A 25,982-nucleotide genomic window follows, 5' to 3' on the forward strand; every position below is an offset into this window, starting at 1 on the left:
CAAACTCCAGCATTTAAGAAATTTAAGAATAAGAATAATTTAAGAAAACATTTAAGAATACAGATGCACCGCGTAAAGAAACCGTGGTAAAGAGCAAAACACCACCTACAACGGATCGCAGGAGAAATTATACATCAAGGAGAACGCGCCCAGGGCCAGAGAGTCAGGTGCCAGAAGGCCGCCGTTCCGGAAACTGAAACGGCAACAGGAGGAACAAAAATACCAGGAACAGAAGAAATTCAAGAAGGACTCCAGACCGGAGGATGTCAAGACCAGCCGTCCCATGGAAAAACGGAAACGACAACAACCAGACGATTACTCCGCCAAGAGGCCAGCATGCAGAGGACGCAAAAGAAAAACTAATGTGGACGACACTCGGAGGTCAGTAAGGAGAAGATTGACGTCCATGAAACCTATAACTTGGGAACAATATTGCCACAAAAGAATGACGGAGTTTCAAGCATCGAAAACTCAAAGATAAGTTAAAATCTTCTATAAAATTTTTTTCTCTTTTGTTCCGAAATGTTATGCATAAGTACGAAGTTATATGTTTTGACGAAAGTCAATATGTCTCGGTTGAGACTTAGTTTTGTTTTACTTTATTTAGTTAAGGCGAAAGAATTATATTCTTTAAGTATAAAAGCTAAGAACAAGCATTTTCTGTTGGTCGAAAGACTAATTCTGTTATGTTAAAGCCAAAATTTGGCCGAAGATAAAAATAACTTTGTATTCTTGTATTAATAAGAATTTTAGTTTCAGTGCCGCCAGCTTGGCAAAGAATGAGTAAAGTAAAAATTTATTTCTCTTATTCATTTTATGGTAAATTGTAAAAATCATATGTATTAAAATTTTGTAAATGTACGTAAATACTTGAATGTTATGTAAAAGTAGAATTTAGTCTAGAAGCATAAAATTGTAGATGCTAAAAGTAAAATGCTCAAAAGGAATGAATTCAAAATTTAAGTATTAAACCGTAGATAAAGTAATGCTTTAGAGCGAAAGCCTGCATGTTTAAAGATGAATGAGGGGGAAGTTAGAATGAATGTGTTTTGTAGGGTTCTCCACCTACACTTGAATTTTTAAGAATGTTAAAGTAGCTCATTGAGTTGTAGAATGTCGAGTAAGGTGTGTCTATTTGGTCGTTGAATTCTAACAAATAATGGTGTTTAGGGGAAGTGTTGTAAGACTAAAACCCGAATATTCCCGTTTGACACCACACATGGTGGAGAGCCAGGGTAAAGTTAAATTAATGCTTGAAAAATTGAATGAATGTGAATTAAGCAATAACTAAGGAAAACGAATCGTTTAAAAACAAAAATTTATTATGTCAAGAAAGTGTAAATTATAATGTATTTAGAAAGATACTGATACTTATTTCTTCCAGATGCTGGAAGGAAAAGACCAAGATTGATTGATGAAGTCCAGGAAAAGTTGCTGTACGAAGAGAGAGTTATAAGTATACACAGAATTTTAGTATACAATTTGTTACATAAGATTTTTTTTGTGTAAACGAAAAGGAGGTTCTCGAGAGTTAGTTCAGAATTATAGAAACTTACAACAGGTCGTTTGTTCTACCTGCTTCGAAGTTTTCCAAATTCTGGCAGCGGCAAATGTAGGGTTTATATTTATTTTAACTAACATTTATTTTAAGTTTAAACTACCTTTCCTGTCAAGCCTTACTTTTCCCTGGAACTGCCAAAGCCAGAGTATGTAAATTTTAGTAGAACGTGCAAGGATTCAAATTATCAGCGGAAGTATTCTGAGTTAAATAGAAAGGAAACGAGTTCAAGGTGTGCTGTTCTTACTTCACGAGCGCGGAGGTAGTTAGCCAGAAATTGAAGAACCCCGCGTTTCGGGCTGTGTGCTGGCCTGGAAGAATTGTTAATCGTTCAAGTGATCTTCAATTTTGCTGAATTAGCAGCGGTATTGTAAAACGCGGTGAGGTTAGTTACTTTTAGAGAACCTCGTAGTTAGAGTCTTGTCTTTAGTTTCTTTTCAGGTTATTATTTTTATTTGACCGCCAAGTTGGTGCAGTTTGTGAGCGTCAAGAGCACGCACTTGTAATTTATTACGTTGAATAAAAAGGGACTTAAACCCTTCACAAGGCTCTATCTTTTATACAAGCTTTCACAGTCACCTCTTGGTTGAGTGCAAGTTGGAGGCGCGCAACGCTACAAAGCAAACCAAAACAAAAGCCTCAAAATTGGTGTTTAACATTTTTTTTGGGTTCAAATACGCAAATTACTTATAGATCTCAATTCACATTATCAAATGTTATTATTTAAATAAATAAAAGCAAGCTGAGAATTTCCATTTAAATTGTTTGTTTTAAAATAAAAAATAAGAACAGTAAGTTTTGAATAAATCTTGTCAACATCAAGCAGACAATGGATGCCTTCGTGGAGGACTTTCTAAGGGACACTGGCTAGTATACACGTTACACGTGGGGAAAACCACGAAAACGACCATGCAGCCAGCCCGTACGTGGCATTCAAACCTCGGACCGAATTACCAGTGTTCAGTGTCTTTACCGCTCGGCCGCTGGTGGGTAAAATGTGATTATGAAAGCTGTGTAAAAGAAGAAAAATTCTTGCACATTCGGCAGGCAGCATGCGATGGACACCTGCTTGAGGAAAAGGATGTGTTTGTAGATGACTTTTTCAGGGAAACTGGTTTGGTATATTCAACCTAAAATTCACCAAAATACCAAGCAACAAACGCATTCGCTGGAATTCAAACTTAGGCAGAACTAACAGTGTTCAGTTGCAAAAGAGAGTTAACAACATAAACAGGCAACATGTCTGAAATTAGTATTTATTGCATCCAACAGTGATATGATTTTCTGATATAATTTAATGGAATATCACTGTAAAAGAATGGGAATCTTTTTTTTTTTTTTTTTCCTTTTGTAAGGAGATCTTTTTCCGCTTTGTTTTCAACATTTGGTTGAAATGCAAATTAAATAAATATTTACAAATGCAGAGTATTGGATAGTTATTGATTATTTCGAGATTCAGTTTCTGAAATCCATTCCATGTGTCATTTCCTTAAAAAGGTGATACTGAAACCAACTTTCGTGGAGTAAAATGATTACTAGAAAAGAGTTTCCGATTTCTTTCATTCTTTTATTCCCATTATAAATTTATCCCGTAGTTCTTAGAACAATCTTCTATCCGTAAGTGATGATTTGCTTTTCGAGAAAATTTTCTGAAAGGAATAAATTACTTAGTCTTCAAACCATGGGAAAATCTTGCCATCGCCGGTATTTAATTCCCTTCATTTACTGAGATAACCTGCTTTGTTATAAGTATGGTACTTGTTTTCTGATTTTTACTGAATTTGCATGCTCAAAGCTATCTAAATAAAGAAACGCTATTGTGTATATCAGGGTATGAGTACATATATGAAAGGGTTATATATTTTTCAGAATTCCCCTATGAGCTGTTTATTCTTAGCGCAGAAAGAGGAAAAAGCTTGCATACATCGCCATTCCCGGAAACTAGACAGTCCAGTTTACCAAACAATAGAGTTTATCTGATTCCTAGTTGTAAAAACTGACAGTTATAAATTGTTATGTTAATGGCGACCTTCAGAAGGCATCAAATTACTTCAAAAGTTCCGCTGCTATAAATTTTCAGACTGCAATTTTGTTCCTTTAAATTTTCGAAAATACCTATTTTTTAAGTATTTTTCGGTACTTATATTAATATTGATACAAATAATATAGAAAGCACCAAACGTAGCTATGATGTATTTCAATTTGTCCTTAGTATTTTCTCACATATAGTTTTGTCTACACGTTTCTAATGTTTCACCATAGTAAGCCTTCTCTTTCCGAATGTATTCAGTTCCTTTTCGCTTTCGTTTTCTGCTGCTTCTTTTTTTTTTTAAATTTTATTTATTTATTTATTTAATGTTACCATATCTTGAGTTTTACTCTAGCTATTAGCTAGAGTAGCTACTAGGTAGCATTCATTATAGTACATTCATTATATTCATATAGCTAGCATTCATTATAGTACAAAAACTAATATAGCTTGTCAATATCAACACATTTTTATCTTCAATAAAATCCACTAATTCGATTGATGCTGTAAAAATTACAATTTAATACTTTAGCCAATTATTCTGATTAATAGTGGTTTAAATTCCATTTTAGGCAACATATGCATTCTTTCAGAAAACGCGATATATTGAGCACCGCTGTTACAAGTAAATACTGTACATTCAACCATTTCATAATATGTAAATGTAGCATAACTTCTTTTCGAGTGCTTGCACTGAGAGTCTCCTTCAAATAAACCTTAATGGAACTTTATTTCCTGAAAATTTAGAAGTATTATAAAAGCCTCAGAATTATTTCCATTGCAAACATTTATGAATTATGCAGAAAAATATATAAGAAAAACATCAATGAGAAACTATTATCGAATATACATTTCATGACAGTAGTAAAACATTTTTACAGTACCGACGGTATTAAAATGCTCAATACTGTGATAAGCTAAATAAAATAAAACGGTATTAAAAGTTTAATATTGTGATAATTAAAAGTATACTAATCTATAACACTCATTTGATATTTTTGCCATTAGAACTATAGTGTAATTCTAACCGTTAAAGTAACATTGTATTTGTATTAACTAGAATTACAATTGTAATTTCAATTAAATTTATCAGTACTCGTTGCTTCCTGCACCTTGAGGGAGACGCATTATTTTTTTTTCTATTATATAAAATACTGTCCTCAGAAAAAATGTCTCTAGACATGATTCTGTCTCCAAAATTAATGGATGAGGTGAACAGAAATAATCTTGGAACAGCCTTTGGGCAAGTGCTGCGAGTATGCAAAATGTAAGACTGTAATTAAACTTCGACCATCCTGGAGACTACACTTTCTTAGAATATTGCCATTCGACAAATTATAAGACCTTCCATTTATCTTTAAAGTTTAAGCTATCTGTTATTGACTGAGAAAAGCTGGTAATTCATTGTAGTTACTTTGTAGTTAAAACTACAACTAATGCAGTTATAATTGTAATTATGCCGCCCAGATGGTATAGTGGTTAGGGAAGCCTGACTGCGATACCGAAGGGCCTGGGTTCGAATCCCGGAGAAGACATGGCTTTAACTGTTCGTCCTTTCATAGGAGGCGATAGTGGCCCACATATTAGACGCCTCCATAATAAGGAGGCGATAGTGGCCCACATATTAGACGCCTCCATAATAAAATGACTGCAACTTCTGGCCTTGTATAGACTAATGGACTGTGTTGCACTGTAATTGTTCCCAATCTGCCATTGGGAAAAAATAAAAGTAAAAATAATAATAATAATTGTAATACAATGATTGTTCGAATTACAATATAACTTCGAAAGCTATTAGATTTTTCGCTCAGCAGAGCAATAAGTCGTCTTTTGAATACTACTAGTTCAAGTCGGATGTACATTTTGGCAAACAATCTAAATGTTTAGATAGCTCCGTGGATTTCCTTATGTGTAACATGAACACAAATCATTTTATTTTAGAAAGTTCTCTATGAGTACATCATTCTTCTTAAACGTTTCGTTGCATTCAATTAAATAAAGATCTTTTCCTGCTTTTATTAACGGGTGATGTGAACATGAGCCAGTTTCCCTTAGAAAGTCCTCCACAGAAGCATCTTTGCAGTCTTTACCGTAATCCATTGCATTCATGCCCGATCCGGGATTCGAACCCAGGCTCTTCGGTACGGCAACCAGAGTCACGAACCGCTTTACTGTCTGGGTGGTAATTCATAATAAATGGATTTAGTAAAATGTCTAATACACACAGCAATTAAGTATACTGATTGCTGATCAGAATCCTTTTTTACCAGCTAAAGCAATAGGTTGGATAAAATTATGAGACTTAGTTTAGTCCTTGATGATCTCCTTTCTGAAAAGGAAATGATAAATGTAATTTTTATGATTTATTTATTGTGTAATGTAAACAAGACAAGCGTCCCGTAACAAATCCTTTGCGAAAACATCCCTTTGCACTGGCATAAACTCTTTGCTTGCTTTCCCTTAATCTTGTAATTTAAGTTCACATGTAAATCGAAGATCATAAACATATATATTTGCTTACTAACGTTATGTGCATTTCGGTCTATATAAAATATTTCCTTTAAATAAACTCCTATTTATGCTGGTACCACAAACTACAATATATGTAAGATGATTCAGAAGACATGACAGAAAATATTAATATTTTTCTTATAGGCGATTATCCCGTTGTATTATTTAGAAACTCATTATCCAAAATGCAGAAACATTTCGAATATAATATTATTGACTGGAAATTTTCAAATATTATCACGATTTCCTTAGCCTATGTAACTGAAATTATAAGGGGCAGTTGTTTTTCTGATTAAATAGTTACAATCATCTGCTGCGCAATTTTAATTAAGAGGTCATTACCATTGCATTGCAATTTTTATTAGATTGTATAATTACAGTTATACTGTTTATTCAATTAGATTTCACAATTAAAATGCAATTATAATTAAAATGCATTTGAGTAAATTGTATATGTAATTAAAAATTGTTACATTGTAATTACAAGATAGTTGCATAATATTATTCCAATTACTATGTGTTTTCAATTGCATTCTGCAATTACATTTGCAATTAAGATCATGATTTTCCTGGGCAACGTAACTGCTTTTATCAGAAACAATTGCTATCCTAATTACATTATTATAATTACTTACTAGAGTTACGACAGTGTAATTGTAATTAGATTATATGATTGCAGTTGCATTGAATATGAAATTGGATTTCACAAATATAGAGTAATTGTAATTTAAATGAAATTACGTAAATTGTAATTAAAAAAACAGCTACTATTTAACTAAACTTCTTAGTAATTGCATAATTTTATTACAATTGCATACTATACTTAGAATTACAATTATGATCATAATTTCACTATGTTAAGTAATTCTAATTATCAGAGACAATTACTTTCCTAATTACGCAGTTATAATTACCTACTGCAATTGCAGTTAAAATTACGTTGTAAGTAGCTAAAATTACCGTAGTTGTGATTAGATGCAATAAAATTTGTAATTGTAATTAGATTATATAATTATAATGTTTGGGATTATCATTGCATTGTAATTGTAAGACTTAAGAATTAAAATGCAATTACATACATTATTGTTGCATTTAAAAAGTATTTACTTTCTAATTGTAATTGCTAAGCTAATTACAATTGCAATATAATTGAAATCACATATTTCAAATATTGTTGCAGTTTCTTGCAATTTTAATTTTAATTCCAATTACATTTTGCCAAACTGCATCTAAAATTTGGGGAATTATTAGGCTGGAAAATGAAAATTCTCTTAACGAACATAAACATTTAAGTTTACTATAGCTGGTTAAAGCACAGAACAGCTGGAACAGCTGGAAGTTTTGAACGAGCTATTATTCAAAACCTAACGATAAAACCCATTTGCCCCTAGCGAATAGATAGTTTCCTCTCCTCAATTACCTCCCGCAGAGAAAAATTATCACCTGTCAGTTTACATTAAGAGCAGAGAGGGGAGGGCACTCTGAGACAGGCCGTATATATGCTGCTTTGCCGTTTCGTGCCAAAATTTAAGTTTACGTATATATGCTGCCTTGCCGCCATGAGGACCAAAATATTTGAACACATATATGCTGCCTTGCCGCTATGAGAGCCGTTATTTTCGAACGCATATATACGGCCTTGCCGCCTGGAGGGTTAAAGCCTTATGGATGATATCAGGTCAAGTAATGTGCTTTCATTAGTACGACACTTGAAGTATAATGTCACGACCTGAGCTAAATCTCAGTGTCACCTATAAAGGTGCTCAAGGCGCTGGTGTCACTTACGCTCCTTGCCACGAGGTATTTCATGGGATTGTTCTAATGTTACTGTCAGACAAGTGAGATAAGTCACAATCAATGAAATGCAGTTCAATCTAAGCAGGTGTTATATATTCTTAATTCACACACAGAATTAGTGACATAACAGATCGAAAAAGACTAAGAAACAAACTCGCAATATATTAACATTAAAAGCGCTATACATATATACTTTTATAGAGTTATTTTTAGAAAGGGCTCAAAAACACCATTCTAAAAAGAGATTTCGAAGAACATCTCGGAAACAAAAGTCATAAACCATAAAAGAAATACTTCATTCAAAATTTTAACGTAAGCACTGTTTCTAATTTTAAGTTCTTTACTTAGGTACTCTCATCCATGAGAGAGGAACACTTAGTCCAATGTACAAAAAAATATCCTGATATATCACCACGTCACTTTAATGAAATTATAGCAATATTTCACTCAGGGAAAGAACATATTGTCTTTCCTAAACATAGGAATGAAATTTTCTCAGCTATGTGAGATATCCAATAAAGAGAAATTCCGTAAATTGTAGAATAGAACCTACGTCTGAAAACAGACGAAAGGTAAAACATAATTCAAATACTTTACTTTTAGCATTGAAGCAGGCATTCTACATTAAACTGTATTAATTCACATACAGAATTAGTAATACGAGGGCTATCCAGAAAGTAGATTACGTTTTGGAATAAAAAAATAAACAAAGTATAGGAAACAAATTTTATTATATACAGATGAAAGCCACACTCAAATACTACTTTTCTACATAGTCACCATACAAATTAAGGCATTTATCGTAGCGATGTACGAGCTTGGAAATTCCTTCGTCGAAAAATTCGGCCGCCTGCGCCTTCAACCACTTCGTTACCTCTTCTTGCAGCTGTGCGTCGTCATCAAAACGCTGCATAGCCAGCCACTTCTTCATTGCTGGGAATAGGGAATAGGTCACCCATGTTTCGTCACCAGTAACGATGCGATCGAGTAAAGAGTCACCATCCTTATGGTAAGCGTCCAAAAAGTTCAACGCTGCAGCCATTCGCTGATTTTTGTGGTCCTCTGTCAAGATTTTTGGAATCCATCTTGCACAAAACTTGTGGTAACCAAGCTTTTCGCTGATGATTTCGTGCAACAAACTTCGCGAAATTTGTGGAAAACTCAAAGAAAGTTCCGTTATTGTGAAATTTCGATTTTCACGGACTTTAGCATCGACTTTTTCGAGAAGTTCGGCGGTCACTATGCTGGGTCTCCCACTTCGATCTTCGTCGTGAACATTGGTTCGGTCATTTTGAAATCTTATGACCCACTGACGCACTCCACCTTCAGTGATAATGTTGTCCCCATACACTTCACGAAGCTGCCGATAGATTTCTATCGGTTTCCAGTTTTTTGCAGTCACAAACCTTATTACTGAGCGCACCTCGCAGCTCGCGGGATTTTCAATTAACGCAGACATTTCAAACCGTCACAGTATCTGAACGGAGCACAGCACGAACCTCTCACTAGCACGGCTAGATGCAGACTGAGCTGCGCAACGCTCTGACCCCAAGATGGCCGCGCTAGCCCCGCCCCTAGCGGACACAGACGGAAACGTAATCTACTTCCTGGATGGCCCTCGTATAATAGCTCAAAATATTGTAAGAACCAAACATGCATTATAAAAACATTAAAAAAACTCTATATACATTTATTAGTGTTACAGAAAGAGGGTTTATTCTGAAATATTATAAGGTCACTTTCAATGAAAAGATAGAAATTTTCACTCAGGGAAGGGACATTCTGTCTGGCTGCCTTCCCAGCTTCTGTTACAAAAGTTACATAGAAGAATTTTAAAAATTCAGAAACGAAACTTATGAAGAAATTATTGAACATACCTGGTTCTATGATTTAGCCATTTTACAGACATAATAACTAAATCTTAAACTTGAGGGGAAGGAGAGAACTAAACTAAAGTCTTTGAATTAAAGGGTATTATAAATTCATTTTAAATCAAATTAATTTTGCGAAAAGATTACACAAATATAAGGAATATACATTTTTACCATAATGTAATGCATGTTTTGCCAATTTGAAAATCTCGAGAACTAAAGCGTGAAATATAAGAAAACTGAAACAAACATTTGGAAAATCTCATCGAACTTAAGTTAGTTTCTAAATTAGATGTTTTGCGTGTATTTAAAATTAGGCCAACTACTTCATTCACTTCAAACCCATTACATAATACTAGTATTTAAGAAAAATGGTAAAAGATTGCAAATATGTTAAATAACAATTCTACTGATCTAGAAATGGGAATAACTGATTTTCATCCTAATTAAGATCAAGAATATCCCAAAAAGCCATTTAATTTGTCCACTGCTAGAATTTCATTCATACGTGGTTCAACATTTATCCATTAACACTGGAAAGAATTTATCTCCTACTTTAAACAATTTCCATCGACTGAAAATGAAGTTTAAACAATCTTAAAATCTCAAAAGCAAAGGATGCCGAAGAATTTTCACATATGAAAGACAGAGAAGTCAAACAATAAATCAGATAATTACAAAAGAAAAATTGTGTGCTTATAAAGCCCCTTGATAATAAAAGCTCTCATTACGAAGAAGAGCTTTTAACTGAAGATAAGATGAAGGAGTTGTTAAATAACACAAGAGCAACATCTGATCTTTTAGCGGAGATTGACCCAATAAAAGAAAAAAACAGGACACTTTAAAAGAACTACTGGGAAACATGTGCTCTTTAGAGCGACACGGTTACAGTTGCATCAGTCATTATTATAAGCAAAATACATCAGCTTTTTCAAAAAATAATTCTGTCATGCATTTGCCAAGAGAACGGAAAGAAGTCCAAAAGAAACTTTCAGAGTGCTTTTCAGAAAAAAGTTGAAAGTTAATCTGCAGAATTTAACATCGATAATATCAAAACATCTCTGATTTGATTTAAAAATGAATTTTTAGTTATGGAATCAATTTTAAATAGATCTTCGCAAATTGGTTCATAAAACTTCACAATATTACAAAATAGTTCAGATTAAGGGGGAAATATAATAAAGTATGCTTAAAACAACTAAGAAAAAGCACATTTTGGGCAGCCTTAACAGAAGACAATTTGGTTCCACTAACTTTCTTTACGAGTACTAATTAAATTTTATTCACATTTCTTTTTTGTTCAACATTTAACTTTCAATGGCTTTTAAGAGAAACAGCACTTGATAGAGAGACTCTAAATTAGGAAAAAACTGAAACAAAATTCGTTTATACACAGACAGTGCAATTACACTGACCTGTTGAGAAGAGAAGACCCCATTGGACAGGGAAAATATTAGGCCACACAGAGAGGAAAATGTTTAGCCTCTCGTAATGCGAAAGGAGGCCACTTGGGAAAAAATTACGCTACAGCAGTAAATTTGAAACCACTATGAAGCAACAGAACTCTAAGAAATCTTAGACTTCTGATATTTATAGTGTGATTAACAGTTCCGCCTCACTTCGAATATTACAATACAATATGAAGAAAGCACCAATTCAGAGACTTAAATATGAAATTCAAAATCTAAGAAATTAATGCATAAATGCTACCCTAAACATTAAAGCATAATGTGAAGCGTTCGTGTAAAATTAATAACTAGTAAAACTCCAATATAAACCAAATTGTGAAAAGGGACGTACAAATTATAACATTCAATCATTTCTAGTGGAAATAAAGTTAATATAAAACAAGAATTACCAGCCACAGATGTCTTATTGCTCTGCATTATTTCTCCGTTCTTTTTCTTTCATGATATCATGTTCTGCAATCCAAGAGTGCACAAAAATGATGACAAATTACACTAGAAGAGGCCAAGGGGAGGAAAAGGAATCATTAGATTTTAACTACTTTGAAATTAAAGAATAATTATACACAAAGAGAAATATCTAATATTGTTTCTTAATATATAAAACTTCAAAAGTAGCCTTCTTTGTTTTAAATTCTAGCAATGTGCTACATTGTTACTAAAATCATGACTGCAGTCGGTAGAAAAGCAAATGATTTTCCTAATACGAAAGAAGTACAGTAAGCGAAGCGGAGTTTTAATGTATGGGTAAAACATGAACAATGAATGAAAAAAAATTAGACAGTTATAATGGATACACAGAATAAAAGGGATAATGTTCTTCGAGAAGAGTAAATAATTTCAGCACTGGTATAAAGATGGCATCAAAAGACAATAAGCAGGTAATTTTAAATGACAAATAAACAAAATAAACTTTACTGTTAGCTTTAAAGCAGGTGTTATATATTCTTAATTCACACACAGAATTAGTGACATAACAGATCCAAAAAAGAGTAAGAAACAAACTCGAAATATATTAACATTAAAAGCGCTATACATATATACTTTTATAGATTTATTTTTAGAAAGGTCTCAAAAACACCATTCGAAAACAGATTTCGAAGAACATCTTGGAAACAAAAGTCATAAACCATAAAAGAAATACTTCATTCAGAATTTTAACGTAAGAACCGTTTCTAATTTTAAGTCCTTTACTTAGGTACTCTCATCCATGAGAGAGGAACACTTAGTCCAATGTACAAGAAAATTTCCTGATATATCACCACGTCACTTTAATGAAATTATAGCAATATTTCACTCAGGGAAAGAACGTATTGTCTAGCTGCCCGAGTTCGAGTCCAGCTTCAATACATCAAACTAAATCACATCAAATGCCATTGAATGATACAGCATTTTGAAATGATGCAAAAAATTTCAATGCATTTTCGTGGGAGAGCAATTGTAATTACCTACATACTAAAATTTTGACCAAAAATTAAAGAAAACTAAGATATTCTTTTTCTTTCGAAGGAATCAAAGCCATATACTAATATAGGGATGCTCAAAGTATTGTACTATAAAACCTAAACATAGGAATGAAATTTTCTCAGCTATGTGAGATATCCAATAAAGAGAAATTCTCTAAATTGTAGAATAGAACCTACGTCTGAAAACAGACGAAAGGTAAAACATAATTCAAATACTTTTACTTTTAGCATTGAAGCAGGCATTCTACATTAAACTGTATTAATTCACATACAGAATTAGTAATATAATAGCTCAAAATATTGTAAGAACCAAACATGCATTATAAAAACATTAAAAAAACTCTATATACATTTATTAGTGTTACAGATAGAGGGTATATTCTGAAATATTATAAGGTCACTTTCAATGAAATGATAGAAATTTTCACTCAGGGAAGGGACATTCTGTCTGGCTGCCTTGGTTCTATCCCAGCTTCTGTTACAAAAGTTTCATAGAAGAATTTTAAAAATTCAGAAACGAAACTTATGAAGAAATTATTGAACATACCTGGTTCTATGATTTAGCCATTTTACAGACATAATAACTAAATCTTAAACTTGAGGGGAAGGAGAGAACTAAACTAAAGTCTTTGAATTAAAGGGTATTATAAATTCATTTTAAATCAAATTAATTTTGCGAAAAGATTACACAAATATAAGGAATATACATTTTTACTATAACGTAATGTACATTTTTCCACTCTGAAAATCTCGAGAACTAAAGCGTGAAATATAAGAAAACTGAAATAAATATTTGGAAAATATCATCGAACTTAAGTTAGTTTCTAAATTAGATATTTTGAGTGTATTTAAAATTAGGCCAACTACTTTATTCACTTCAAACCCATTACATAATACTAGTATTTAAGAAAAATGGTAAAAGATTGCAAATATGTTAAATAACAATTCTACTGATCTAGAAATGGGAATAACTGATTTTCATCCTAATTAAGATCGAGAATATCTCAAAAAGCCATTTAATTTGTCCACTGCTAGAATTTCATTCATACGTGGTTCAACATTTATCCATCAACACCGGAAAGAATTTATCTCCTACTTTAAACAATTTCCATCGACTGAAAATGAAGTTTAAAAAATCTTAAAATCTCAAAAGCAAAGGATGCCGAAGAATTTTCACATATGAAAGACAGAGAAGTCAAACAATGAATCAGAAAATTACAAAAGAAGAATTGTGTGCTTATAAAACCCCTTGATAATAAAAGCGCTCATTACGAAGAAGAGCTCTTAACTGAAGATAAGATGAAGGAATTGTTAAATAACACAAGAGCAACATCTGATCTTTTGGCGGAGATTGACCCAATAAAAGAAAAAACAGGACACTTTAAAAGAACTACTGGGAAACATGTGCTCTTTAGAGCGACACGGTTACAGTTGCATCAGTCATTATTATAAGCAAAAGACATCAGCTTTTTCAAAAAATAATTCTGTCATGCATTTGCCAAGAGAACGGAAAGAAGTCCAAAAGAAACTTTCAGAGTGCTTTTCAAAACAAAGTTGAAATTTAATCTGCAGAATTTAACTTCGATAATATCAAAACATCTCTGATTTGATTTCAAAATGAATTTTTAGTTATGGGATCAATTTTAAATAGATCTTCGCAAATTGGTTCATAAAACTTCACAATATGACAAAATAGTTCAGATTAAGGGGGAAATATAATAAAGTATGCTTAAAACAACTAAGAAAAAGCACATTTTGAGCAGCCTTAACAGAAGACAATTTGGTTCCACTAACTTTCTTTACGAGTACTAATTAAATTTTATTCACATTTCTTTTTTGTTCAACATTTAACTTTCAATGGCTTTTAAGAGAAACAGCACTTGATAGAGAGACTCTAAATTAGGAAAAAACTGAAACAAAATTCGTTTATACACAGGCAACACAATTACACTGACCTGTTGAGAAGAGAAGACCCCATTGGACAGGGAAAATATTAGGCCACACAGAGAGGAAAATGTTTAGCCTCTCGTAATGCGAAAGGAGGCCACTTGGGAAAAAATTACGCTACAGCAGTAAATTTGAAACCACTATGAAGCAACAGAACTCTAAGAAATCTCAGACTTCTGATATTTATAGTGTGATTAACAGTTCCGCCTCACTTCGAATATTACAATACAATATGAAGAAAGCACCAATTCAGAGACTTAAATATGAAATTCAAAATCTAAGAAATTAATGCATAAATGCTACCCTAAACATTAAAGCATAATGTGAAGCGTTCGTGTAAAATTAATAACTAGTAAAACTCCAATATAAACCAAATTGTGAAAAGGGACGTACAAATTATAACATTCAATCATTTCTAGTGGAAATAAAGTTAATATAAAACAAGAATTACCAGCCACAGATGTCTTATTGCTCTGCATTATTTCTCCGTTCTTTTTCTTTCATGATATCATGTTCTGCAATCCAAGAGTGCACAAAAATGATGACAAATTACACTAGAAGAGGCCAAGGGGAGGAAAAGGAATCATTAGATTTTAACTACTTTGAAATTAAAGAATAATTATACACAAAGAGAAATATCTAATATTGTTTCTTAATATATAAAACTTCAAAAGTAGCCTTCTTTGTTTTAAATTCTAGCAATGTGCTACATTGTTACTAAAATCATGACTGCAGTCGGTAGAAAAGCAAATGATTTTCCTAATACGAAAGAAGTACAGTAAGCGAAGCGGAGTTTTAATGTATGGGTAAAACATGAACAATGAATGAAAAAAAATTAGACAGTTATAATGGATACACAGAATAAAAGGGATAATGTTCTTCGAGAAGAGTAAATAATTTCAGCACTGGTATAAAGATGGCATCAAAAGACAATAAGCAGGTAATTTTAAATGACAAATAAACAAAATAAACTTTACTGTTAGCTTTAAAGCAGGTGTTATATATTCTTAATTCACACACAGAATTAGTGACATAACAGATCCAAAAAAGAGTAAGAAACAAACTCGAAATATATTAACATTAAAAGCGCTATACATATATACTTTTATAGATTTATTTTTAGAAAGGTCTCAAAAACACCATTCGAAAACAGATTTCGAAGAACATCTTGGAAACAAAAGTCATAAACCATAAAAGAAATACTTCATTCAGAATTTTAACGTAAGAACCGTTTCTAATTTTAAGTCCTTTACTTAGGTACTCTCATCCATGAGAGAGGAACACTTAGTCCAATGTACAAGAAAATTTCCTGATATATCACCACGTCACTTTAATGAAATTATAGCAATATTTCACTCAGGGAAAGAACGTATTGTCTAGCTGCCCGAGTTCGAGTCCAGCTTCAATACATCAAACTAAATCACATCAAATGCCATTGAATGATACAGCATTTTGAAATGATGCAAAAAATTTCAATGCATTTTCGTGGGAGAGCAATTGTAATTACCTACATACTAAAATTTTGACCAAAAATTAAAGAAAACTAAGATATTCTTTTTCTTTCGAAGGAATCAAAGCCATATACTAATATAGGGATGCTCAAAGTATTGTACTATAAAACCTAAACATAGGAATGAAATTTTCTCAGCTATGTGAGATATCCAATAAAGAGAAATTCTCTAAATTGTAGAATAGAACCTACGTCTGAAAACAGACGAAAGGTAAAACATAATTCAAATACTTTTACTTTTAGCATTGAAGCAGGCATTCTACATTAAACTGTATTAATTCACATACAGAATTAGTAATATAATAGCTCAAAATATTGTAAGAACCAAACATGCATTATAAAAACATTAAAAAAACTCTATATACATTTATTAGTGTTACAGATAGAGGGTATATTCTGAAATATTATAAGGTCACTTTCAATGAAATGATAGAAATTTTCACTCAGGGAAGGGACATTCTGTCTGGCTGCCTTGGTTCTATCCCAGCTTCTGTTACAAAAGTTTCATAGAAGAATTTTAAAAATTCAGAAACGAAACTTATGAAGAAATTATTGAACATACCTGGTTCTATGATTTAGCCATTTTACAGACATAATAACTAAATCTTAAACTTGAGGGGAAGGAGAGAACTAAACTAAAGTCTTTGAATTAAAGGGTATTATAAATTCATTTTAAATCAAATTAATTTTGCGAAAAGATTACACAAATATAAGGAATATACATTTTTACTATAACGTAATGTACATTTTTCCACTCTGAAAATCTCGAGAACTAAAGCGTGAAATATAAGAAAACTGAAATAAATATTTGGAAAATATCATCGAACTTAAGTTAGTTTCTAAATTAGATATTTTGAGTGTATTTAAAATTAGGCCAACTACTTTATTCACTTCAAACCCATTACATAATACTAGTATTTAAGAAAAATGGTAAAAGATTGCAAATATGTTAAATAACAATTCTACTGATCTAGAAATGGGAATAACTGATTTTCATCCTAATTAAGATCGAGAATATCTCAAAAAGCCATTTAATTTGTCCACTGCTAGAATTTCATTCATACGTGGTTCAACATTTATCCATCAACACCGGAAAGAATTTATCTCCTACTTTAAACAATTTCCATCGACTGAAAATGAAGTTTAAAAAATCTTAAAATCTCAAAAGCAAAGGATGCCGAAGAATTTTCACATATGAAAGACAGAGAAGTCAAACAATGAATCAGAAAATTACAAAAGAAGAATTGTGTGCTTATAAAACCCCTTGATAATAAAAGCGCTCATTACGAAGAAGAGCTCTTAACTGAAGATAAGATGAAGGAATTGTTAAATAACACAAGAGCAACATCTGATCTTTTGGCGGAGATTGACCCAATAAAAGAAAAAACAGGACACTTTAAAAGAACTACTGGGAAACATGTGCTCTTTAGAGCGACACGGTTACAGTTGCATCAGTCATTATTATAAGCAAAAGACATCAGCTTTTTCAAAAAATAATTCTGTCATGCATTTGCCAAGAGAACGGAAAGAAGTCCAAAAGAAACTTTCAGAGTGCTTTTCAAAACAAAGTTGAAATTTAATCTGCAGAATTTAACTTCGATAATATCAAAACATCTCTGATTTGATTTCAAAATGAATTTTTAGTTATGGGATCAATTTTAAATAGATCTTCGCAAATTGGTTCATAAAACTTCACAATATGACAAAATAGTTCAGATTAAGGGGGAAATATAATAAAGTATGCTTAAAACAACTAAGAAAAAGCACATTTTGAGCAGCCTTAACAGAAGACAATTTGGTTCCACTAACTTTCTTTACGAGTACTAATTAAATTTTATTCACATTTCTTTTTTGTTCAACATTTAACTTTCAATGGCTTTTAAGAGAAACAGCACTTGATAGAGAGACTCTAAATTAGGAAAAAACTGAAACAAAATTCGTTTATACACAGGCAACACAATTACACTGACCTGTTGAGAAGAGAAGACCCCATTGGACAGGGAAAATATTAGGCCACACAGAGAGGAAAATGTTTAGCCTCTAGTAATGCGAAAGGAGGCGACTTTGGAAAAAATTACGCTACAGCAGTAAATTTGAAACCACTACGAAGCAACAGAACTCTAAGAAATCTCAGACTTCTGATATTTATAGTGTGATTAACAGTTCCGCCTCACTTCAAATATTACAATACAATATGAAGAAAGCACCAATTCAGACACTTCAATATGAAATTCAAAATCTAAGAAATTAATGCATAAATGCTACCCTAAACATTAAAGCATAATGTGAAGCGTTCGTGTAAAATTAATAACTAGTAAAACTCCAATATAAAGCAAATTGTGAAAAGGGACGTACAAATTATAACATTCAATCATTTCTAGTGGAAATAAAGTTAATATAAAACAAGAATTACCAGCCACAGATGTCTTATTGCTCTGCATTATTTCTCCGTTCTTTTTCTTTCATGATATCATGTTCTGCAATCCAAGAGTGCACAAAAATGATGACAAATTACACTAGAAGAGGCCAAGGGGAGGAAAAGGAATCATTAGATTTTACTTACTTTGAAATTAAAGAATAATTATACACAAAGAGAAATATCTAATATTGTTTCTTAATATATAAAACTTCAAAAGTAGCCTTCTTTGTTTTAAATTCTAGCAATGTGCTACATTGTTACTAAAATCATGACTGCAGTCGGTAGAAAAGCAAATGATTTTCCTAATACGAAAGAAGTACAGTAAGCGAAGCGGAGTTTTAATGTATGGGTAAAACATGAACAATGAATGAAAAAAAATTAGACAGTTATAATGGATACACAGAATAAAAGGGATAATGTTCTTCGAGAAGAGTAAATAATTTCAGCACTGGTATAAAGATGGCATCAAAAGACAATAAGCAGGTAATTTTAAATGACAAATAAACAAAATAAACTTTACTGTTAGCTTTAAAGCAGGTGTTATATATTCTTAATTCACACACAGAATTAGTGACATAACAGATCCAAAAAAGAGTAAGAAACAAACTCGAAATATATTAACATTAAAAGCGCTATACATATATACTTTTATAGATTTATTTTTAGAAAGGTCTCAAAAACACCATTCGAAAACAGATTTCGAAGAACATCTTGGAAACAAAAGTCATAAACCATAAAAGAAATACTTCATTCAGAATTTTAACGTAAGAACCGTTTCTAATTTTAAGTCCTTTACTTAGGTACTCTCATCCATGAGAGAGGAACACTTAGTCCAATGTACAAGAAAATTTCCTGATATATCACCACGTCACTTTAATGAAATTATAGCAATATTTCACTCAGGGAAAGAACGTATTGTCTAGCTGCCCGAGTTCGAGTCCAGCTTCAATACATCAAACTAAATCACATCAAATGCCATTGAATGATACAGCATTTTGAAATGATGCAAAAAATTTCAATGCATTTTCGTGGGAGAGCAATTGTAATTACCTACATACTAAAATTTTGACCAAAAATTAAAGAAAACTAAGATATTCTTTTTCTTTCGAAGGAATCAAAGCCATATACTAATATAGGGATGCTCAAAGTATTGTACTATAAAACCTAAACATAGGAATGAAATTTTCTCAGCTATGTGAGATATCCAATAAAGAGAAATTCTCTAAATTGTAGAATAGAACCTACGTCTGAAAACAGACGAAAGGTAAAACATAATTCAAATACTTTTACTTTTAGCATTGAAGCAGGCATTCTACATTAAACTGTATTAATTCACATACAGAATTAGTAATATAATAGCTCAAAATATTGTAAGAACCAAACATGCATTATAAAAACATTAAAAAAACTCTATATACATTTATTAGTGTTACAGATAGAGGGTATATTCTGAAATATTATAAGGTCACTTTCAATGAAATGATAGAAATTTTCACTCAGGGAAGGGACATTCTGTCTGGCTGCCTTGGTTCTATCCCAGCTTCTGTTACAAAAGTTTCATAGAAGAATTTTAAAAATTCAGAAACGAAACTTATGAAGAAATTATTGAACATACCTGGTTCTATGATTTAGCCATTTTACAGACATAATAACTAAATCTTAAACTTGAGGGGAAGGAGAGAACTAAACTAAAGTCTTTGAATTAAAGGGTATTATAAATTCATTTTAAATCAAATTAATTTTGCGAAAAGATTACACAAATATAAGGAATATACATTTTTACTATAACGTAATGTACATTTTTCCACTCTGAAAATCTCGAGAACTAAAGCGTGAAATATAAGAAAACTGAAATAAATATTTGGAAAATATCATCGAACTTAAGTTAGTTTCTAAATTAGATATTTTGAGTGTATTTAAAATTAGGCCAACTACTTTATTCACTTCAAACCCATTACATAATACTAGTATTTAAGAAAAATGGTAAAAGATTGCAAATATGTTAAATAACAATTCTACTGATCTAGAAATGGGAATAACTGATTTTCATCCTAATTAAGATCGAGAATATCTCAAAAAGCCATTTAATTTGTCCACTGCTAGAATTTCATTCATACGTGGTTCAACATTTATCCATCAACACCGGAAAGAATTTATCTCCTACTTTAAACAATTTCCATCGACTGAAAATGAAGTTTAAAAAATCTTAAAATCTCAAAAGCAAAGGATGCCGAAGAATTTTCACATATGAAAGACAGAGAAGTCAAACAATGAATCAGAAAATTACAAAAGAAGAATTGTGTGCTTATAAAACCCCTTGATAATAAAAGCGCTCATTACGAAGAAGAGCTCTTAACTGAAGATAAGATGAAGGAATTGTTAAATAACACAAGAGCAACATCTGATCTTTTGGCGGAGATTGACCCAATAAAAGAAAAAACAGGACACTTTAAAAGAACTACTGGGAAACATGTGCTCTTTAGAGCGACACGGTTACAGTTGCATCAGTCATTATTATAAGCAAAAGACATCAGCTTTTTCAAAAAATAATTCTGTCATGCATTTGCCAAGAGAACGGAAAGAAGTCCAAAAGAAACTTTCAGAGTGCTTTTCAAAACAAAGTTGAAATTTAATCTGCAGAATTTAACTTCGATAATATCAAAACATCTCTGATTTGATTTCAAAATGAATTTTTAGTTATGGGATCAATTTTAAATAGATCTTCGCAAATTGGTTCATAAAACTTCACAATATGACAAAATAGTTCAGATTAAGGGGGAAATATAATAAAGTATGCTTAAAACAACTAAGAAAAAGCACATTTTGAGCAGCCTTAACAGAAGACAATTTGGTTCCACTAACTTTCTTTACGAGTACTAATTAAATTTTATTCACATTTCTTTTTTGTTCAACATTTAACTTTCAATGGCTTTTAAGAGAAACAGCACTTGATAGAGAGACTCTAAATTAGGAAAAAACTGAAACAAAATTCGTTTATACACAGGCAACACAATTACACTGACCTGTTGAGAAGAGAAGACCCCATTGGACAGGGAAAATATTAGGCCACACAGAGAGGAAAATGTTTAGCCTCTAGTAATGCGAAAGGAGGCGACTTTGGAAAAAATTACGCTACAGCAGTAAATTTGAAACCACTACGAAGCAACAGAACTCTAAGAAATCTCAGACTTCTGATATTTATAGTGTGATTAACAGTTCCGCCTCACTTCAAATATTACAATACAATATGAAGAAAGCACCAATTCAGACACTTCAATATGAAATTCAAAATCTAAGAAATTAATGCATAAATGCTACCCTAAACATTAAAGCATAATGTGAAGCGTTCGTGTAAAATTAATAACTAGTAAAACTCCAATATAAAGCAAATTGTGAAAAGGGACGTACAAATTATAACATTCAATCATTTCTAGTGGAAATAAAGTTAATATAAAACAAGAATTACCAGCCACAGATGTCTTATTGCTCTGCATTATTTCTCCGTTCTTTTTCTTTCATGATATCATGTTCTGCAATCCAAGAGTGCACAAAAATGATGACAAATTACACTAGAAGAGGCCAAGGGGAGGAAAAGGAATCATTAGATTTTACTTACTTTGAAATTAAAGAATAATTATACACAAAGAGAAATATCTAATATTGTTTCTTAATATATAAAACTTCAAAAGTAGCCTTCTTTGTTTTAAATTCTAGCAATGTGCTACATTGTTACTAAAATCATGACTGCAGTCGGTAGAAAAGCAAATGATTTTCCTAATACGAAAGAAGTACAGTAAGCGAAGCGGAGTTTTAATGTATGGGTAAAACATGAACAATGAATGAAAAAAAATTAGACAGTTATAATGGATACACAGAATAAAAGGGATAATGTTCTTCGAGAAGAGTAAATAATTTCAGCACTGGTATAAAGATGGCATCAAAAGACAATAAGCAGGTAATTTTAAATGACAAATAAACAAAATAAACTTTACTGTTAGCTTTAAAGCAGGTGTTATATATTCTTAATTCACACACAGAATTAGTGACATAACAGATCCAAAAAAGAGTAAGAAACAAACTCGAAATATATTAACATTAAAAGCGCTATACATATATACTTTTATAGATTTATTTTTAGAAAGGTCTCAAAAACACCATTCGAAAACAGATTTCGAAGAACATCTTGGAAACAAAAGTCATAAACCATAAAAGAAATACTTCATTCAGAATTTTAACGTAAGAACCGTTTCTAATTTTAAGTCCTTTACTTAGGTACTCTCATCCATGAGAGAGGAACACTTAGTCCAATGTACAAGAAAATTTCCTGATATATCACCACATCACTTTAATGAAATTATAGCAATATTTCACTCAGGGAAAGAACGTATTGTCTAGCTGCCCGAGTTCGAGTCCAGCTTCAATACATCAAACTAAATCACATCAAATGCCATTGAATGATACAGCATTTTGAAATGATGCAAAAAATTTCAATGCATTTTCGTGGAAGAGCAATTGTAATTACCTACATACTAAAATTTTGACCAAAAATTAAAGAAAACTAAGATATTCTTTTTCTTTCGAAGGAATCAAAGCCATATACTAATATAGGGATGCTCAAAGTATTGTACTATAAAACCTAAACATAGGAATGAAATTTTCTCAGCTATGTGAGATATCCAATAAAGAGAAATTCTCTAAATTGTAGAATAGAACCTACGTCTGAAAACAGACGAAAGGTAAAACATAATTCAAATACTTTTACTTTTAGCATTGAAGCAGGCATTCTACATTAAACTGTATTAATTCACATACAGAATTAGTAATATAATAGCTCAAAATATTGTAAGAACCAAACATGCATTATAAAAACATTAAAAAAACTCTATATACATTTATTAGTGTTACAGATAGAGGGTATATTCTGAAATATTATAAGGTCACTTTCAATGAAATGATAGAAATTTTCACTCAGGGAAGGGACATTCTGTCTGGCTGCCTTGGTTCTATCCCAGCTTCTGTTACAAAAGTTTCATAGAAGAATTTTAAAAATTCAGAAACGAAACTTATGAAGAAATTATTGAACATACCTGGTTCTATGATTTAGCCATTTTACAGACATAATAACTAAATCTTAAACTTGAGGGGAAGGAGAGAACTAAACTAAAGTCTTTGAATTAAAGGGTATTATAAATTCATTTTAAATCAAATTAATTTTGCGAAAAGATTACACAAATATAAGGAATATACATTTTTACTATAACGTAATGTACATTTTTCCACTCTGAAAATCTCGAGAACTAAAGCGTGAAATATAAGAAAACTGAAATAAATATTTGGAAAATATCATCGAACTTAAGTTAGTTTCTAAATTAGATATTTTGAGTGTATTTAAAATTAGGCCAACTACTTTATTCACTTCAAACCCATTACATAATACTAGTATTTAAGAAAAATGGTAAAAGATTGCAAATATGTTAAATAACAATTCTACTGATCTAGAAATGGGAATAACTGATTTTCATCCTAATTAAGATCGAGAATATCTCAAAAAGCCATTTAATTTGTCCACTGCTAGAATTTCATTCATACGTGGTTCAACATTTATCCATCAACACCGGAAAGAATTTATCTCCTACTTTAAACAATTTCCATCGACTGAAAATGAAGTTTAAAAAATCTTAAAATCTCAAAAGCAAAGGATGCCGAAGAATTTTCACATATGAAAGACAGAGAAGTCAAACAATGAAGCAGAAAATTACAAAAGAAGAATTGTGTGCTTATAAAACCCCTTGATAATAAAAGCGTTCATTACGAAGAAGAGCTCTTAACTGAAGATAAGATGAAGGAATTGTTAAATAACACAAGAGCAACATCTGATCTTTTGGCGGAGATTGACCCAATAAAAGAAAAAACAGGACACTTTAAAAGAACTACTGGGAAACATGTGCTCTTTAGAGCAACACGGTTACAGTTGCATCAGTCATTATTATAAGCAAAAGACATCAGCTTTTTCAAAAAATAATTCTGTCATGCATTTGCCAAGAGAACGGAAAGAAGTCCAAAAGAAACTTTCAGAGTGCTTTTCAAAACAAAGTTGAAATTTAATCTGCAGAATTTAACTTCGATAATATCAAAACATCTCTGATTTGATTTCAAAATGAATTTTTAGTTATGGGATCAATTTTAAATAGATCTTCGCAAATTGGTTCATAAAACTTCACAATATGACAAAATAGTTCAGATTAAGGGGGAAATATAATAAAGTATGCTTAAAACAACTAAGAAAAAGCACATTTTGAGCAGCCTTAACAGAAGACAATTTGGTTCCACTAACTTTCTTTACGAGTACTAATTAAATTTTATTCACATTTCTTTTTTGTTCAACATTTAACTTTCAATGGCTTTTAAGAGAAACAGCACTTGATAGAGAGACTCTAAATTAGGAAAAAACTGAAACAAAATTCGTTTATACACAGGCAACACAATTACACTGACCTGTTGAGAAGAGAAGACCCCATTGGACAGGGAAAATATTAGGCCACTCAGAGAGGAAAATGTTTAGCCTCTAGTAATGCGAAAGGAGGCGACTTTGGAAAAAATTACGCTACAGCAGTAAATTTGAAACCACTACGAAGCAACAGAACTCTAAGAAATCTCAGACTTCTGATATTTATAGTGTGATTAACAGTTCCGCCTCACTTCAAATATTACAATACAATATGAAGAAAGCACCAATTCAGACACTTCAATATGAAATTCAAAATCTAAGAAATTAATGCATAAATGCTACCCTAAACATTAAAGCATAATGTGAAGCGTTCGTGTAAAATTAATAACTAGTAAAACTCCAATATAAAGCAAATTGTGAAAAGGGACGTACAAATTATAACATTCAATCATTTCTAGTGGAAATAAAGTTAATATAAAACAAGAATTACCAGCCACAGATGTCTTTTTGCTCTGCATTATTTCTCCGTTCTTTCCATCGTCGTTCTTTTTCTTTCATGATATCATGTTCTGCAATCCAAGAGTGCACAAAAATGATGACAAATTACACTAGAAGAGGCCAAGGGGAGGAAAAGGAATCATTAGATTTTAACTACTTTGAAATTAAAGAATAATTATACACAAAGAGAAATATCTAATATTGTTTCTTAATATATAAAACTTCAAAAGTAGCCTCCTTTGTTTTAAATTCTAGCAATGTGCTACATTGTTACTAAAATCATGACTGCAGTCGATAGAAAAGCAAATGATTTTCCTAATACGACAGAAGTACAGTAAGTGAAGGAGAGTTTTAATGTATGGGTACAACATGAACAATGAAAGAAAAAAAAATTAGACAGTTATTACGGATACACAGAATAAAAGGGATAATGATCTTCGAGAAGACTAAATAATTTCAGCG

The 25,982-nt window shown here is 31.7% G+C and overlaps 2 long non-coding RNA genes across 2 annotated transcripts; both read right to left on the reverse strand.

Annotated features, from left to right (window-relative positions):
* Positions 1 to 1,307: 1,307 nt before the first annotated feature.
* LOC146993021 (uncharacterized) lies at positions 1,308 to 15,194 on the reverse strand. Its single transcript, XR_015038951.1, has 3 exons — positions 15,097 to 15,194; positions 11,625 to 11,727; positions 1,308 to 4,322 (listed from the first exon to the last, which is right to left on the reverse strand). It is a non-coding gene; the product is annotated as an uncharacterized LOC146993021 (long non-coding RNA).
* Positions 15,195 to 18,560: 3,366 nt separating this feature from the next.
* On the reverse strand, positions 18,561 to 25,625 carry LOC146993022 (uncharacterized). Its single transcript, XR_015039140.1, has 3 exons — positions 25,513 to 25,625; positions 22,041 to 22,143; positions 18,561 to 18,671 (listed from the first exon to the last, which is right to left on the reverse strand). It is a non-coding gene; the product is annotated as an uncharacterized LOC146993022 (long non-coding RNA).
* Between the last annotated feature and the right edge of the window lie 357 nt (positions 25,626 to 25,982).

Source organism: Stegodyphus dumicola, chromosome X2, assembly GCF_044657685.1.
Source record: "Stegodyphus dumicola isolate Sdum_Otavi_A_Nest chromosome X2, ASM4465768v1".
NCBI classification, from domain to species: Eukaryota; Metazoa; Arthropoda; class Arachnida; order Araneae; family Eresidae; genus Stegodyphus; species Stegodyphus dumicola.